Source organism: Anomaloglossus baeobatrachus, unplaced genomic scaffold (genome assembly GCF_048569485.1).
Source record: "Anomaloglossus baeobatrachus isolate aAnoBae1 unplaced genomic scaffold, aAnoBae1.hap1 Scaffold_318, whole genome shotgun sequence".
Lineage (NCBI taxonomy): Eukaryota > Metazoa > Chordata > Amphibia > Anura > Aromobatidae > Anomaloglossus > Anomaloglossus baeobatrachus.
Window position 1 is genome coordinate 169,715 of NW_027442579.1, and position 16,916 is coordinate 186,630.

The window sequence follows — 16,916 nt, forward strand, 5'->3', positions numbered from 1 at the left end:
AGACCACGGCAGATACAGGGGAGGGGAGGAAAGACACTTTAGGGGAGGGGAATCTCAATGCACTCATCGGTAACTTGTGGGGGAAATTAGGGGGAAAAGGCTGGCTATAGGCCCGGGCTGAATACAGACATATATATTATCCCGTTATAACACACTCCTCTCCTCTCTTCTCCCCCAACAGTTTCCTCTCCTCCATAGACTCCTCTCTCCCGGAGTCTCGTCAACTCACCTCTCCTCTCTTCTCTCAGCTCCTCTCTTCTCCCAGAGTCTCCTCACCTCTCCTCTCCCGGAGTCTCCTCACCTCTCCTCTCCTCTCTTCTCCCAGTCACCTCTCCTCTCTCCGCTCCTCCCCCGGAGTCTCCTCACCTCTCCTCTCTCAGTTCCTCTCTTCTCCCAGTCTCCTCACCTCTCCTCTCTCAGCTCCTTTCTTCTCCCAGAGTCTCCTCACCTCTCCTCTCTTCTCCCAGTCTCCTCACCTCTCCTCTCTCAGCTCCTCTCTTCTCCCAGAGTCTCCTCACCTCTCCCAGAGTCTCCTCACCTCTCCTCTCTCAGCTCCTCTCTTCTCCCAGAGTCTCCTCACCTCACCTCTCCCAGTCTCCTCACCTCTCCTCTCTTCTCCCAGTCTCCTCACCTCTCCTCTCTTCTCACAGTCTCCACACCTCTCCTCTCTTCTCCCAGTCTCCTCACCTCCCCTCTCTTCTCCCAGTCTCCTCACCTCTCCCAGTCTCCTCACCTCTCCTCTCTTCTCACAGTCTCCACACCTCTCCTCTCTTCTCCCAGTCTCCTCACCTCCCCTCTCTTCTCCCAGTCTCCTCACCTCTCCCAGTCTCCTCACCTCTCCTCTCTTCTCACAGTCTCCACACCTCTCCTCTCTTCTCCCAGTCTCCTCACCTCCCCTCTCTTCTCCCAGTCTCCTCACCTCCCCTCTCTTCTCCCAGTCTCCTCTCTTCTCCCAGTCTCCTCACCTCTCCTCTCTTCTCACAGTCTCCACACCTCTCCTCTCTTCTCCCAGTCTCCTCACCTCTCCTCTCTCAGCTCCTCACCTCTCCCAGTCTCCTCACCTCTCCTCTCTTCTCCCAGTCTCCTCACCTCTCCTCTCTCCGCTCTTCCCCCGGAGTCTCCTCACCTTCTGGTTGTTGCTGTTGTCGGGGTCGCCGTCGCCATGGTAACGCTGCGGCTTCTCGGCCTCTTCCCGCCTCGGTAGAGTCTAGATCCCAGTGGCCAGAAGGACCTCTGCTGACGTCACGCCCATGTGACCGGCCTCTTGTGTGGGAGGAGCCTGTAGTTCCCGGCAGTCAGTGCGCAGTTGCTGTACAAGCAGCAGGATGTTTCCCCTCTTCCCTGTCTCTGCTGTTTCCAACCCTGGGTGTGATAAAACAGGAGGTAATATCTGATGGAGCTTATCATGTATGAGCCTCAGGGGGAAATAAAAAGGGATTGTAGGTCACCGACTCTGGGTGCAATAGTGTGTAGCAGTAAGTGCAATGCTCTGACCATGGGGAGAGAGGGGTGCGATGCTCTGCCTGGGGGAAGGGGGGGGGGGAGAGGGTGCGATGCTCTGCCTGGGGGAAGGGGGGAGAGAGAGGGTGCGATGCTCTGCCTGTGGGAAGGGGGGAGAGAGAGAGGGTGCGATGCTCTGCCTGTGGGAAGGGGGGGAGAGAGGGTGCGATGCTCTGCCTGTGGGAAGGGGGGAGAGAGAGAGGGTGCGATGCTCTGCCTGTGGGAAGGGGGGGAGAGAGGGTGCGATGCTCTACCTGTAGGAAGGGGGAGAGAGGGTGCGATGCTCTGCCTGTGGGAAGGGGGGGAGAGAGGGTGCGATGCTCTGCTTGTGGGAAGGGGGGGAGAGAGGGTGCGATGCTCTGCCTGTGGGAAGGGGGGGGAGAGAGGGTGCGATGCTCTACCTGTGGGAAGGGGGGGAGAGAGGGGTGCGATGCTCTGCCTGTGGGAAGGGGGGGGAGAGAGGGTGCGATGCTCTGCCTGTGGGAAGGGGGGGGAGAGAGGGTGCGATGCTCTACCTGTGGGAAGGGGGGGAGAGGGTGCGATGCTCTGCCTGTGGGAATTGGGAGAGAGGATGCGATGCTCTGCCTGTGGGAAGGGGGGGGAGAGGGTGCGATGCTCTGCCTGTGGGAATTGGGAGAGAGGGTGCGATGCTCTGCCTGTGGGAATTGGGAGAGAGGGTGCGATGCTCTGCCTGTGGGAATTGGGAGAGAGGGTGCGATGCTCTGCCTGTGGGAAGGGGGGGGAGAGAGAGGGTGCGATGCTCTGTCTGTGGGAAGGGGGGGAGAGAGAGGGTGCGATGCTCTGCCTGTGGGAAGGGGGGGAGAGAGAGGGTGCGATGCTCTGCCTGTGGGAAGGGGGGGGAGAGAGAGGGTGCGATGCTCTGCCTGTGGGAAGGGGGGGAGAGAGAGGGTGCGATGCTCTGCCTGTGGGAAGGGGGGGAGAGAGGGTGCGATGCTCTGCCTGTGGGAAGGGGGGGAGAGAGGGTGCGATGCTCTGCCTGTGGGAAGGGGGGGAGAGAGGGTGCGATGCTCTGCCTGTGGGAAGGGGGGGAGAGAGGGTGCGATGCTCTGCCTGTGGGAAGGGGGGGAGAGAGGGTGCGATGCTCTGCCTGTGGGAAGGGGGGGAGAGAGGGTGCGATGCTCTGCCTGTGGGAAGGGGGGGAGAGAGGGTGCGATGCTCTGCCTGTGGGAAGGGGGGGAGAGAGGGTGCGATGCTCTGCCTGTGGGAAGGGGGGGAGAGAGGGTGCGACTCTCTGCCTGTGGGAAGGGGGGGAGAGAGGGTGCCATGCTCTGCCTGTGGGAAGGGGGGGAGAGAGGGTGCCATGCTCTGCCTGTGGGAAGGGGGGGGAGAGAGGGTGCCATGCTCTGCTTGTGGGAAGGGGGGGAGAGAGGGTGCTATGCTCTGCTTGTGGGAAGGGGGGGAGAGGGTGCTATGCTCTGCCTGGGGGAAGGGCGGGGGGAAGAGAGGGTGCGATGCTCTGCCTGGGGGAAGGGGGGGGGAGAGAGGGTGCGATGCTCTGCCTGGGGGAAGGGGGGGGGAAGAGAGGGTGCGATGCTCTGCCTGGGGGAAGGGGGGGGGGGAAGAGAGGGTGCGATGCTCTGCCTGGGGGAAGGGGGGGGGGGGGGTGCGATGCTCTGCCTGGGGGAAGGGGGGGGGGGGTGCGATGCTCTGCCTGGGGGAAGGGAGGGGGGGGGTGCGATGCTCTGCCTGGGGGAAGGGAGGGGGGGGGTGCGATGCTCTGCCTGGGGGAAGGGAGGGGGGGGTGCGATGCTCTGCCTGGGGGAAGGGAGGGGGGGGGTGCGCGATGCTCTGCCTGGGGGAAGGGAGGGGGGGGGTGCGATGCTCTGCCTGGGGGAAGGGAGGGGGGGTGCGCGATGCTCTGCCTGGGGGAAGGGAGGGGGGGTGCGCGATGCTCTGCCTGGGGGAAGGGAGGGGGGGGGTGCGCGATGCTCTGCCTGGGGGAAGGGAGGGGGGGGGTGCGCGATGCTCTGCCTGGGGGAAGGGAGGGGGGGGGTGCGCGATGCTCTGCCTGGGGGAAGGGAGGGGGGGGGTGCGATGCTCTGCCTGGGGGAAGGGAGAGGGGGGGGTGCGATGCTCTGCCTGGGGGAAGGGAGGGGGGGGGGGGAGGGTGCGATGCTCTGCCTGGGGAAAGGGGGGGAGAGGGTGCGATGCTCTGCCTGGGGGAAGGGGGGGGGGGAGAGGGTGCGATGCTCTGCCTGGGGGAAGGGGGGGGGGAGAGGGTGCGATGCTCTGCCTGGGGGAAGGGGGGGGGGGAGAGGGTGCGATGCTCTGCCTGGGGGAAGGGGGGGGGGGAGAGGGTGCGATGCTCTGCCTGGGGGAAGGGGGGGGGGGAGAGGGTGCGATGCTCTGCCTGGGGGAAGGGGGGGAGAGGGTGCGATGCTCTGCCTGGGGGAAGGGGGGGAGAGGGCTGCGATGCTCTGCCTGGGGGAAGGGGGGGGGGGGGGGGAGAGGGTGCGATGCTCTGCCTGGGGGAAGGGGGGGGGTGGGGGGGGAGGGTGCGATGCTCTGCCTGGGGGAAGGGGGGGGGAGAGGGTGCGATGCTCTGCCTGGGGGAAGGGGGGGGAGAGGGTGCGATGCTCTGCCTGGGGGAAGGGGGGGAAGAGAGGGGTGCGATGCTCTGCCTGGGGGAGAGAGGGTGCGATGCTCTGCCTGGGGGGAAGGGGGGGGGAAGAGAGGGTGCGATGCGGAAGGGGGGGGGAGAGAGGGTGCGATGCTCTGCCTGGGGGAAGGGGGGGGGGGAAGAGAGGGTGCGATGCGGAAGGGGTGGGGAGAGAGGGTGCGATGCTCTGCCTGGGGGAAGGGGGGGGGGGGGGAGAGAGGGTGCGATGCTCTGCCTGGGGGAAGGGGGGGGGGGGGGGAGAGAGGGTGCGATGCTCTGCCTGGGGGAAGGGGGGGGGGGGGGAGAGAGGGTGCGATGCTCTGCCTGGGGGGAAGGGGGGGGAGAGAGGGTGCGATGCTCTGCCTGGGGGAAGGGGGGGGGGGAGAGAGGGTGGCGATGCTCTGCCTGGGGGAAGGGGGGGGGGAGAGAGGGTGCGATGCTCTGCCTGGGGGAAGGGGGGGGGGAGAGAGGGTGCGATGCTCTGCCTGGGGGAAGGGGGGGGGGAGAGAGGGTGCGATGCTCTGCCTGGGGGAAGGGGGGGGGGAGAGAGGGTGCGATGCTCTGCCTGGGGGAAGGGGGGGGGGGAGAGAGGGTGCGATGCTCTGCCTGGGGGAAGGGGGGGAGGGAGAGAGGGTGCGATGCTCTGCCTGGGGGAAGGGGGGGGGAGAGAGGGTGCGATGCTCTGCCTGGGGGAAGGGGGGGGGGAGAGAGGGTGCGATGCTCTGCCTGGGGGAAGGGGGGGGGGGAGAGGGTGCGATGCTCTGCCTGGGGGAAGGGGGGGGGGGGAGAGGGTGCGATGCTCTGCCTGGGGGAAGGGGGGGGGGGAGAGGGTGCGATGCTCTGCCTGGGGGAAGGGGGGGGGGGAGAGGGTGCGATGCTCTGCCTGGGGGAAGGGGGGGGGGAGAGGGTGCGATGCTCTGCCTGGGGGAAGGGGGGGGGGAGAGGGTGCGATGCTCTGCCTGGGGGAAGGGGGGGGGGAGAGAGAGTGCGATGCTCTGCCTGGGGGAAGGGGGGGGGGAGAGAGGGTGCGATGCTCTGCCTGGGGGAAGGGGGGGGGGGAGAGAGGGTGCGATGCTCTGCCTGGGGGAAGGGGGGGGAGAGAGGGTGCGATGCTCTGCCTGAGGGAAGGGGGGGGGGGGAGAGAGGGTGCGATGCTCTGCCTGGGGGAAGGGGGGGGGGGGAGAGAGGGTGCGATGCTCTGCCTGGGGGAAGGGGGGGGAGAGAGGGTGCGATGCTCTGCCTGGGGGAAGGGGGGGGAGAGAGGGTGCGATGCTCTGCCTGGGGGAAGGGGGGGGAGAGAGGGTGCGATGCTCTGCCTGGGGGAAGGGGGGGGGGAGAGAGGGTGCGATGCTCTGCCTGGGGGAAGGGGGGGGGAGAGAGGGTGCGATGCTCTGCCTGGGGAAGGGGGGGGGGAGAGAGGGTGCGATGCTCTGCCTGGGGGAAGGGGAGGGGGAATGCAATGCTCTGTCTCTGGGGGAGTCGCAGAGCAGCGTCCCTTTCCTCTTTTCCCGTTAGAGGCATGGAGCGGGGGGATAGATCCAGGAGGAGGGGATTGGAGCAGTCGCTGTATATAAGGGAAGCCCATTGGATATTAAAGCTGGAGCCAGAGATCACAAAGGGCTGAATTCCACAATGATCTGTGACTGATACTGATGGGTTTATTAGCAGGTGATTATCAGCACATTCATTATACACAGTTTATGGGAATTTGTGGCATTATTATTATTATTATTATTATTATTATTATTATTATTATTATTACTAATTATTGGTCATTTTTCTTTATAGAGTTCGGGGCAATATCAGCTCCACAGAGAATTCTTCCTCATCCACTGAATATGAACGTTTCATCTATTGGAGAGAATCCCACAAGTGACATAAGAGGATGTCTCTGTGTATACATTCGCTGCACTGTGTATTATATGGGGTGTACTTATATATTCTCTGTGCTGTCTATTATATGGGGTGTACTTATATATTCTCTGTGCTGTGTATTATATGGGGTGTACTTATATATTCTCTGTGCTGTGTATTATATGGGGTGTACTTATATAATGTTTGTATTGATGCTTCTCTGTGTATATTCTCTGTACTGTGTATTATATGGGGTGTACTTATATATTCTCTGTACTGTGTATTATATGGGGTGTACTTATATATTCTCTGTACTGTGTATTATATGGGGTGTACTTATATATTCTCTGTACTGTGTATTATATGGGGTGTACTTATATATTCTCTGTACTGTGTATTATATGGGGTGTACTTATATATTCTCTGTACTGTGTATTATATGGGGTGTACTTATATATTCTCTGTACTGTGTATTATATGGGGTGTACTTATATATTCTCTGTACTGTGTATTATATGGGGTGTACTTATATATTCTCTGTGCTGTGTATTATATGGGGTGTACTTATATATTCCCTGTACTGTCTATTATATGGGGTGTACTTATATAATGTTTGTATTGATGCTTCTTGTAATCTTCTATCCTGGTAAGTTGTCATTTGCTGGTGTCTTGGTGATTTGATGATTCGGTGACGGTGTTTGTGCCCCCCTCAGAGGTTGTGTGGGATTTATAAGTGGCCGCATTCACTTTGATATTGTCATGTAAGAGCAGTCATCTGTGTGAGACGCGGTGATGGACAGGGTGTCCTTTTTTTCCCCACTGTCTTTAATAAAGTTTCTTTTAATTAAGCGGTTTCTGGATTTCCTCTCTTCTATGGGTTCTCATAGATGCTACCATCACTAATTTAGGACTTAGTGGCAGCTATGGGCTGCTATTAAGTCCTTATTACCCCGATTACCATCACACCGGGGCAATCAAGATGATCCAGGTAAAGTGCTGGGATTGTCACATCTAATGGATGCAGCAATCCGGGAGGCTGCAGGCTGATATTTTTAGGCTGGGGGGCAGGCTAATAACCATAGGCATCCCCAGTCTTAGAATACCAGCCACCAGTTGTGAGGCTTTATCTTGGCTGGGTATCAAAATTGAGGGGACTGCACGCTGTTATTTTACTGTACAATATAGACCCACCGGCGGCTGTGATTGGTTGCAGTCAGACAGCTGTCAGTCAGTGTGGGGGTGCATCTGACTGCAACCAATCACAGCCACCAGTGGGCAGGGGAAGCCGTGAATATGTATGAGCCTAATGAGCGGCCCAGGAAGAAGAATGATAGGCCGCAGGAGCAGTGTGACAGCCGCGCCGGTGATCAGTGAGTATGAAGTGCTTGCTCCTACTGCTTTGTGCCGGATTCTGGTCCCCATAGACTTTTTATGGGGACCAGCATCTGACCAGACACCGGGGATCAATCCCCCGCTGACCTGGAGCCAGCGGGGGATTGATCTGCCAGTCCTCCAAAACACAGAAAGAAGTGACATGCTGCTGCTAAGGAACAAAGAAGCGACGTGTGCACAGCCTGTCTGAGTTCTCATAGACTTTGCTGGGGAAGACAATGCATGCAGTTTTGGGCAACAAACCACCAAAAAACGTGGCAAAATACGCAGCGTGCGCACAGGGCCTAAAGATGGAATTGCTGTTCGTTAACTTCCCAGACCTGTGACAGTGGCCGGTGTGTAATGTGTGGCAGACGGACAGGAGGTGTGAGAACGGCCTCTGACCGCACCACAGCCTTAGCTCTTCATTATATTACCTGCCGGTGTGTAATGTGTGGCAGACGGACAGGAGGTGTGAGAACGGCCTCTGACCGCACCACAGCCTTAGCTCTTCATTATATTACCTGGCCGGTGTGTAATGTGTGGCAGACGGACAGGAGGTGTGAGAACGGCCTCTGACCGCACCACATCCTTAGCTCTTCATTATATTACCTGGCCGGTGTGTAATGTGTGGCAGACGGACAGGAGGTATGAAACCGCCTCTACCGCACCACATCCTTAGCTCTTCATTATATTACCTGGCCGGTGTGTAATGTGTGGCAGATGGACAGGAGGTGTGAGAACGGCCTCTACCGCACCACATCCTCAGCTCTTCATTGTATTACCTGGCCGGTGTGTAATGTGTGGCAGATGGACAGGAGGTATGAGAACAGCCTCTGACCGCACCACATCCTCAGCTCTTCATTATATTACCTGGCTGGTGTGTAATGTGTGGCAGACTGACAGGAGGTATGAGAACGGCCTCTGACCGCACCACATCCTTAGCTCTTCATTATATTACCTGGCCGGTGTGTAATGTGTGGCAGATGGACAGGAGGTGTGAGAACGGCCTCTGACCGCACCACATCCTTAGCTCTTCATTATATTACCTGGCCGGTGTGTAATGTGCGGCAGATGGACAGGAGGTGTGAGAATGGCCTCTACCGCACCACATCCTTAGCTCTTCATTATATTACCTGGCCGGTGTGTAATGTGTGGCAGATGGACAGGAGGTATGAGAACAGCCTCTGACCGCACCACATCCTCAGCTCTTCATTATATTACCTGGCTGGTGTGTAATGTGTGGCAGACGGACAGGAGGTGTGAGAACGGCCTCTACCGCACCACATCCTTAGCTCTTCATTGTATTACCTGGCTGGTGTGTAATGTGTGGCAGACTGACAGGAGGTATGAGAACGGCCTCTGACCGCACCACATCCTCAGCTCTTCATTATATTACCTGGCTGGTGTGTAATGTGTGGCAGACGGACAGGAGGTATGAGAACGGCCTCTGACCGCACCACATCCTTAGCTCTTCATTATATTACCTGGCCAGTGTGTAATGTGTGGCAGATGGACAGGAGGTGTGAGAACGGCCTCTGACCGCACCACATCCTTAGCTCTTCATTATATTACCTGGCCGGTGTGTAATGTGCGGCAGATGGACAGGAGGTGTGAGAACGGCCTCTACCGCACCACATCCTTAGCTCTTCATTATATTACCTGGCCGGTGTGTAATGTGTGGCAGATGGACAGGAGGTGTGAGAATGGCCTCTGACCGCACCACATCCTTAGCTCTTCATTATATTACCTGGCCGGTGTGTAATGTGTGGCAGATGGACAGGAGGTATGAGAACGGCCTCTACCGCACCACATCCTTAGCTCTTCATTGTATTACCTGCCCGGTGTGTAATGTGTGGCAGATGGACAGGAGGTATGAGAACGGCCTCTACCGCACCACATCCTTAGCTCTTCATTATATTACCTGGCCGGTGTGTAATGTGTGGCAGACGGACAGGAGGTATGAGAACGGCCTCTACCGCACCACATCCTTAGCTCTTCATTATATTACCTGGCCGGTGTGTAATGTGTGGCAGATGGACAGGAGGTGTGAGAACGGCCTCTACCGCACCACATCCTTAGCTCTTCATTATATTACCTGGCCGGTGTGTAATGTGTGGCAGATGGACAGGAGGTGTGAGAACGGCCTCTACCGCACCACATCCTCAGCTCTTCATTGTATTACCTGGCCGGTGTGTAATGTGTGGCAGATGGACAGGAGGTATGAGAACAGCCTATGACCGCACCACATCCTCAGCTCTTCATTATATTACCTGGCTGGTGTGTAATGTGTGGCAGACGGACAGGAGGTATGAGAACGGCCTCTGACCGCACCACATCCTTAGCTCTTCATTATATTACCTGGCCGGTGTGTAATGTGTGGCAGATGGACAGGAGGTGTGAGAACGGCCTCTGACCGCACCACATCCTTAGCTCTTCATTATATTACCTGGCCGGTGTGTAATGTGTGGCAGATGGACAGGAGGTGTGAGAACGGCCTCTGACCGCACCACATCCTTAGCTCTTCATTATATTACCTGGCCGGTGTGTAATGTGCGGCAGATGGACAGGAGGTGTGAGAATGGCCTCTACCGCACCACATCCTTAGCTCTTCATTGTATTACCTGCCGGTGTGTAATGTGTGGCAGACGGACAGGAGGTGTGAGAACGGCCTCTGACCGCACCACATCCTTAACTCTTCATTATATTACCTGGCCGGTGTGTAATGTGTGGCAGATGGACAGGAGGTATGAGAACAGCCTCTGACCGCACCACATCCTCAGCTCTTCATTATATTACCTGGCCGGTGTGTAATGTGTGGCAGATGGACAGGAGGTATGAGAACGGCCTCTGACCGCATCACATCCTTAGCTCTTCATTATATTACCTGGTCGGTGTGTAATGTGTGGCAGATGGACAGGAGGTATGAGAACGGCCTCTGACCGCACCACATCCTTAGCTCTTCATTATATTACCTGGCCGGTGTGTAATGTGTGGCAGATGGACAGGAGGTATGAGAACGGCCTCTACCGCACCACATCCTCAGCTCTTCATTATATTACCTGGCCGGTGTGTAATGTGTGGCAAACGGACAGGAAGTGTGAGAACGGCCTCTGACCGCACCACATCCTTACCTCTTCATTATATTACCTGGCCGGTGTGTAATGTGTGGCAGATGGACAGGAGGTGTGAGAACGGCCTCTGACCGCACCACAGCCTTAGCTCTTCATTATATTACCTGGCCGGTGTGTAATGTGTGGCAGATGGACAGGAGGTATGAGAACGGCCTCTGACCGCACCACATCCTTAGCTCTTCATTATATTACCTGGCCGGTGTGTAATGTGTGGCAGATGGACAGGAGGTATGAGAACGGCTTCTACCGCACCACATCCTCAGCTCTTCATTATATTACCTGGCCGGTGTGTAATGTGTGGCAAACGGACAGGAGGTGTGAGAACGGCCTCTGACCGCACCACATCCTTACCTCTTCATTATATTACCTGGCCGGTGTGTAATGTGTGGCAGATGGACAGGAGGTGTGAGAACGGCCTCTGACCGCACCACAGCCTTAGCTCTTCATTATATTACCTGGCCGGTGTGTAATATGTGGCAGATGGACAGGAGGTATGAGAACGGCCTCTGACTGCACCACATCCTTAGCTCTTCATTATATTACCTGGCCGGTGTGTAATGTGTGGCAGACGGACAGGAGGTATGAGAACGGCCTCTGACCGCACCACATCCTTAGCTCTTCACTGTATTACCTGGCCGGTGTGTAATGTGTGGCAGATGGACAGGAGGTGTGAGAACGGCCTCTACTGCACCACATCCTCAGCTCTTCATTATATTACCTGGCCGGTGTGTAATGTGTGGCAGATGGACAGGAGGTATGAGAACGGCCTCTGACTGCACCACATCCTCAGCTCTTCATTATATTACCTGGCCGGTGTGTAATGTGTGGCAGATGGACAGGAGGTGTGAGAACGGCCTCTGACCGCACCACATCCTCAGCTCTTCATTATATTACCTGGCCGGTGTGTAATGTGTGGCAGATGGACAGGAGGTGTGAGAACGGCCTCTGACCGCACCACATCCTCAGCTCTTCATTATATTACCTGGCCGGTGTGTAATGTGTGGCAGACGGACAGGAGGTATGAGAACGGCCTCTGACCGCACCACATCCTCAGCTCTTCATTATATTACCTGGCCGGTGTGTAATGTGCGGCAGATGGACAGGAGGTGTGAGAACGGTCTCTGACCACACCACATCCTTAGCTCTTCATTATATTACCTGGCCGGTGTATAATGTGTGGCAGACGGACAGGAGGTATGAGAACGGCCTCTGACTGCACCACATCCTCAGCTCTTCATTATATTACCTGGCCGGTGTGTAATGTGTGGCAGATGGAGAGGAGGTGTGAGAACGGCCTCTGACCGCACCACATCCTTAGCTCTTCATTATATTACCTGGCCGGTGTGTAATATGTGGCAGATGGACAGGAGGTATGAGAACGGCCTCTGACCGCACCACATCCTTAGCTCTTCATTATATTACCTGGCCGGTGTGTAATGTGTGGCAGACGGACAGGAGGTATGAGAACGGCCTCTGACCGCACCACATCCTTAGCTCTTCACTGTATTACCTGGCCGGTGTGTAATGTGTGGCAGATGGACAGGAGGTATGAGAACGGCCTCTACTGCACCACATCCTCAGCTCTTCATTATATTACCTGGCCGGTGTGTAATGTGTGGCAGATGGACAGGAGGTGTGAGAACGGCCTCTGACCGCACCACATCCTTAGCTCTTCATTATATTACCTGGCCGGTGTGTAATGTGTGGCAGATGGACAGGAGGTGTGAGAACGGCCTCTGACCGCACCACATCCTCAGCTCTTCATTATATTACCTGGCCGGTGTGTAATGTGTGGCAGATGGACAGGAGGTGTGAGAACGGCCTCTGACCACACCACAGCCTTACCTCTTCATTATATTACCTGGCCGGTGTGTAATGTGTGGCAGATGGATAGGAGGTATGAGAACGGCGTCTGACCGCACCACATCCTTAGCTCTTCATTATATTACCTGGCCGGTGTGTAATGTGCGGCAGATGGACAGGAGGTGTGAGAACGGTCTCTGACCGCACCACATCCTCAGCTCTTCATTATATTACCTGGCCGGTGTGTAATGTGTGGCAGATGGAGAGGAGGTATGAGAACGGCGTCTGACCGCACCACATCCTTAGCTCTTCATTATATTACCTGGCCGGTGTGTAATGTGCGGCAGATGGACAGGAGGTGTGAGAACGGTCTCTGACGGCACCACATCCTTAGCTCTTCATTATATTACCTGGCCGGTGTGTAATGTGTGGCAGACGGACAGGAGGTATGAGAACGGCCTCTGACTGCACCACATCCTCAGCTCTTCATTGTATTACCTGGCCGGTGTGTAATGTGTGGCAGATGGACAGGAGGTGTGAGAACAGCCTCTGACTGCACCACATCCTCAGCTCTTCATTATATTACCTGGCCGGTGTGTAATGTGTGGCAGATGGACAGGAGGTGTGAGAACGGCCTCTGACCGCACCACATCCTTAGCTCTTCATTATATTACCTGGCCGGTGTGTAATGTGTGGCAGATGGACAGGAGGTGTGAGAACAGCCTCTGACCGCACCACATCCTCAGCTCTTCATTATATTACCTGGCCGGTGTGTAATGTGTGGCAGACGGACAGGAGGTATGAGAACGGCCTCTGACCGCACCACATCCTTAGCTCTTCATTATATTACCTGGCCGGTGTGTAATGTGTGGCAGACGGACAGGAGGTGTGAGAACGGCCTCTGACGGCACCACATCCTTAGCTCTTCATTATATTACCTGGCCGGTGTGTAATGTGTGGCAGACGGACAGGAGGTATGAGAACGGCCTCTGACGGCACCACAGCCTTACCTCTTCATTATATTACCTGGCCGGTGTGTAATGTGTGGCAGACGGACAGGAGGTGTGAGAACGGCCTCTGACCGCACCACATCCTTAGCTCTTTACTGTATTACCTGGCCGGTGTGTAATGTGTGGCAGATGGACAGGAGGTATGAGAACGGCCTCTGACCGCACCACATCCTTAGCTCTTCATTATATTACCTGGCCGGTGTGTAATGTGTGGCAGATGGACAGGAGGTATGAGAACGGCCTCTGACCGCACCACATCCTTAGCTCTTCATTATATTACCTGGCCGGTGTGTAATGTGTGGCACACGGACAGGAGGTATGAGAACGGCCTCTACCGCACCACATCCTTAGCTCTTCATTATATTACCTGGCCGGTGTGTAATGTGTGGCAGATGGACAGGAGGTATGAGAACGGCCTCTACCGCACCACAGCCTTACCTCTTCATTATATTACCTGGCCGGTGTGTAATGTGTGGCAGATGGACAGGAGGTGTGAGAACAGCCTCTGACCGCACCACATCCTTAGCTCTTCATTATATTACCTGGCCGGTGTGTAATGTGTGGCAGACGGACAGGAGGTATGAGAACGGCCTCTGACCGCACCACATCCTCAGCTCTTCATTATATTACCTGGCCGGTGTGTAATGTGTGGCAGATGGACAGGAGGTGTGAGAACGGCCTCTGACCGCACCACATCCTTAGCTCTTCATTATATTACCTGGCCAGTGTGTAATGTGTGGCAGATGGACAGGAGGTATGAGAACGGCCTCTGACCGCACCACATCCTTAGCTCTTCATTATATTACCTGGCCAGTGTGTAATGTGTGGCAGATGGACAGGAGGTGTGAGAACGGCCTCTGACCGCACCACATCCTTAGCTCTTCATTATATTACCTGGCCGGTGTGTAATGTGCGGCAGATGGACAGGAGGTGTGAGAACGGCCTCTACCGCACCACATCCTTAGCTCTTCATTATATTACCTGGCCGGTGTGTAATGTGCGGCAGATGGACAGGAGGTGTGAGAACGGCCTCTACCGCACCACATCCTTAGCTCTTCATTATATTACCTGGCCAGTGTGTAATGTGTGGCAGATGGACAGGAGGTGTGAGAATGGCCTCTGACCGCACCACATCCTTAGCTCTTCATTATATTACCTGGCCGGTGTGTAATGTGTGGCAGATGGACAGGAGGTATGAGAACGGCCTCTACCGCACCACATCCTTAGCTCTTCATTGTATTACCTGCCCGGTGTGTAATGTGTGGCAGATGGACAGGAGGTATGAGAACGGCCTCTACCGCACCACATCCTTAGCTCTTCATTATATTACCTGGCCGGTGTGTAATGTGTGGCAGATGGACAGGAGGTGTGAGAACGGCCTCTACCGCACCACATCCTTAGCTCTTCATTATATTACCTGGCCGGTGTGTAATGTGTGGCAGATGGACAGGAGGTGTGAGAACGGCCTCTACCGCACCACATCCTCAGCTCTTCATTGTATTACCTGGCCGGTGTGTAATGTGTGGTAGATGGACAGGAGGTATGAGAACAGCCTATGACCGCACCACATCCTCAGCTCTTCATTATATTACCTGGCCGGTGTGTAATGTGTGGCAGATGGACAGGAGGTATGAGAACAGCCTATGACCGCACCACATCCTCAGCTCTTCATTATATTACCTGGCTGGTGTGTAATGTGTGGCAGACGGACAGGAGGTATGAGAACGGCCTCTGACCGCACCACATCCTTAGCTCTTCATTATATTACCTGGCCGGTGTGTAATGTGTGGCAGATGGACAGGAGGTATGAGAACAGCCTATGACCGCACCACATCCTCAGCTCTTCATTATATTACCTGGCTGGTGTGTAATGTGTGGCAGCCGGACAGGAGGTATGAGAACGGCCTCTGACCGCACCACATCCTTAGCTCTTCATTATATTACCTGGCCGGTGTGTAATGTGTGGCAGATGGACAGGAGGTGTGAGAACGGCCTCTGACCGCACCACATCCTTAGCTCTTCATTATATTACCTGGCAGGTGTGTAATGTGTGGCAGATGGACAGGAGGTGTGAGAACGGCCTCTGACCGCACCACATCCTTAGCTCTTCATTATATTACCTGGCCGGTGTGTAATGTGCGGCAGATGGACAGGAGGTGTGAGAATGGCCTCTACCGCACCACATCCTTAGCTCTTCATTGTATTACCTGCCGGTGTGTAATGTGTGGCAGACGGACAGGAGGTGTGAGAACGGCCTCTGACCGCACCACATCCTTAACTCTTCATTATATTACCTGGCCGGTGTGTAATGTGTGGCAGATGGACAGGAGGTATGAGAACAGCCTCTGACCGCACCACATCCTCAGCTCTTCATTATATTACCTGGCCGGTGTGTAATGTGTGGCAGATGGACAGGAGGTATGAGAACGGCCTCTGACCGCATCACATCCTTAGCTCTTCATTATATTACCTGGTCGGTGTGTAATGTGTGGCAGATGGACAGGAGGTATGAGAACGGCCTCTGACCGCACCACATCCTTAGCTCTTCATTATATTACCTGGCCGGTGTGTAATGTGTGGCAGATGGACAGGAGGTATGAGAACGGCCTCTACCGCACCACATCCTCAGCTCTTCATTATATTACCTGGCCGGTGTGTAATGTGTGGCAAACGGACAGGAAGTGTGAGAACGGCCTCTGACCGCACCACATCCTTACCTCTTCATTATATTACCTGGCCGGTGTGTAATGTGTGGCAGATGGACAGGAGGTGTGAGAACGGCCTCTGACCGCACCACAGCCTTAGCTCTTCATTATATTACCTGGCCGGTGTGTAATGTGTGGCAGATGGACAGGAGGTATGAGAACGGCCTCTGACCGCACCACATCCTTAGCTCTTCATTATATTACCTGGCCGGTGTGTAATGTGTGGCAGATGGACAGGAGGTATGAGAACGGCTTCTACCGCACCACATCCTCAGCTCTTCATTATATTACCTGGCCGGTGTGTAATGTGTGGCAAACGGACAGGAGGTGTGAGAACGGCCTCTGACCGCACCACATCCTTACCTCTTCATTATATTACCTGGCCGGTGTGTAATGTGTGGCAGATGGACAGGAGGTGTGAGAACGGCCTCTGACCGCACCACAGCCTTAGCTCTTCATTATATTACCTGGCCGGTGTGTAATATGTGGCAGATGGACAGGAGGTATGAGAACGGCCTCTGACTGCACCACATCCTTAGCTCTTCATTATATTACCTGGCCGGTGTGTAATGTGTGGCAGACGGACAGGAGGTATGAGAACGGCCTCTGACCGCACCACATCCTTAGCTCTTCACTGTATTACCTGGCCGGTGTGTAATGTGTGGCAGATGGACAGGAGGTATGAGAACGGCCTCTACTGCACCACATCCTCAGCTCTTCATTATATTACCTGGCCGGTGTGTAATGTGTGGCAGATGGACAGGAGGTATGAGAACGGCCTCTGACTGCACCACATCCTCAGCTCTTCATTATATTACCTGGCCGGTGTGTAATGTGTGGCAGATGGACAGGAGGTGTGAGAACGGCCTCTGACCGCACCACATCCTCAGCTCTTCATTATATTACCTGGCCGGTGTGT

General features: G+C 55.7%; 1 protein-coding gene and 1 long non-coding RNA gene across 2 annotated transcripts in view; one reads left to right on the top strand and one right to left on the bottom strand.

Moving 5' to 3' along the window:
- LOC142269304 (centriolin-like) overlaps nt 1-1,236 on the bottom strand; it is a 153,029-nt gene extending 151,793 nt beyond the window's left edge. The window contains exon 1 of the mRNA XM_075332401.1: nt 1,127-1,236. The gene's annotated coding sequence lies outside the window, so the exon portion shown is untranslated. The remainder of the gene's footprint in view (nt 1-1,126) is intronic.
- Nucleotides 1,237-1,298: 62 nt separating this feature from the next.
- On the top strand, nt 1,299-6,822 carry LOC142269303 (uncharacterized). The gene is made up of 2 exons (XR_012734808.1): nt 1,299-1,383; nt 5,909-6,822. It is a non-coding gene; the product is annotated as an uncharacterized LOC142269303 (long non-coding RNA).
- The last annotated feature ends 10,094 nt before the right edge of the window (nt 6,823-16,916 follow it).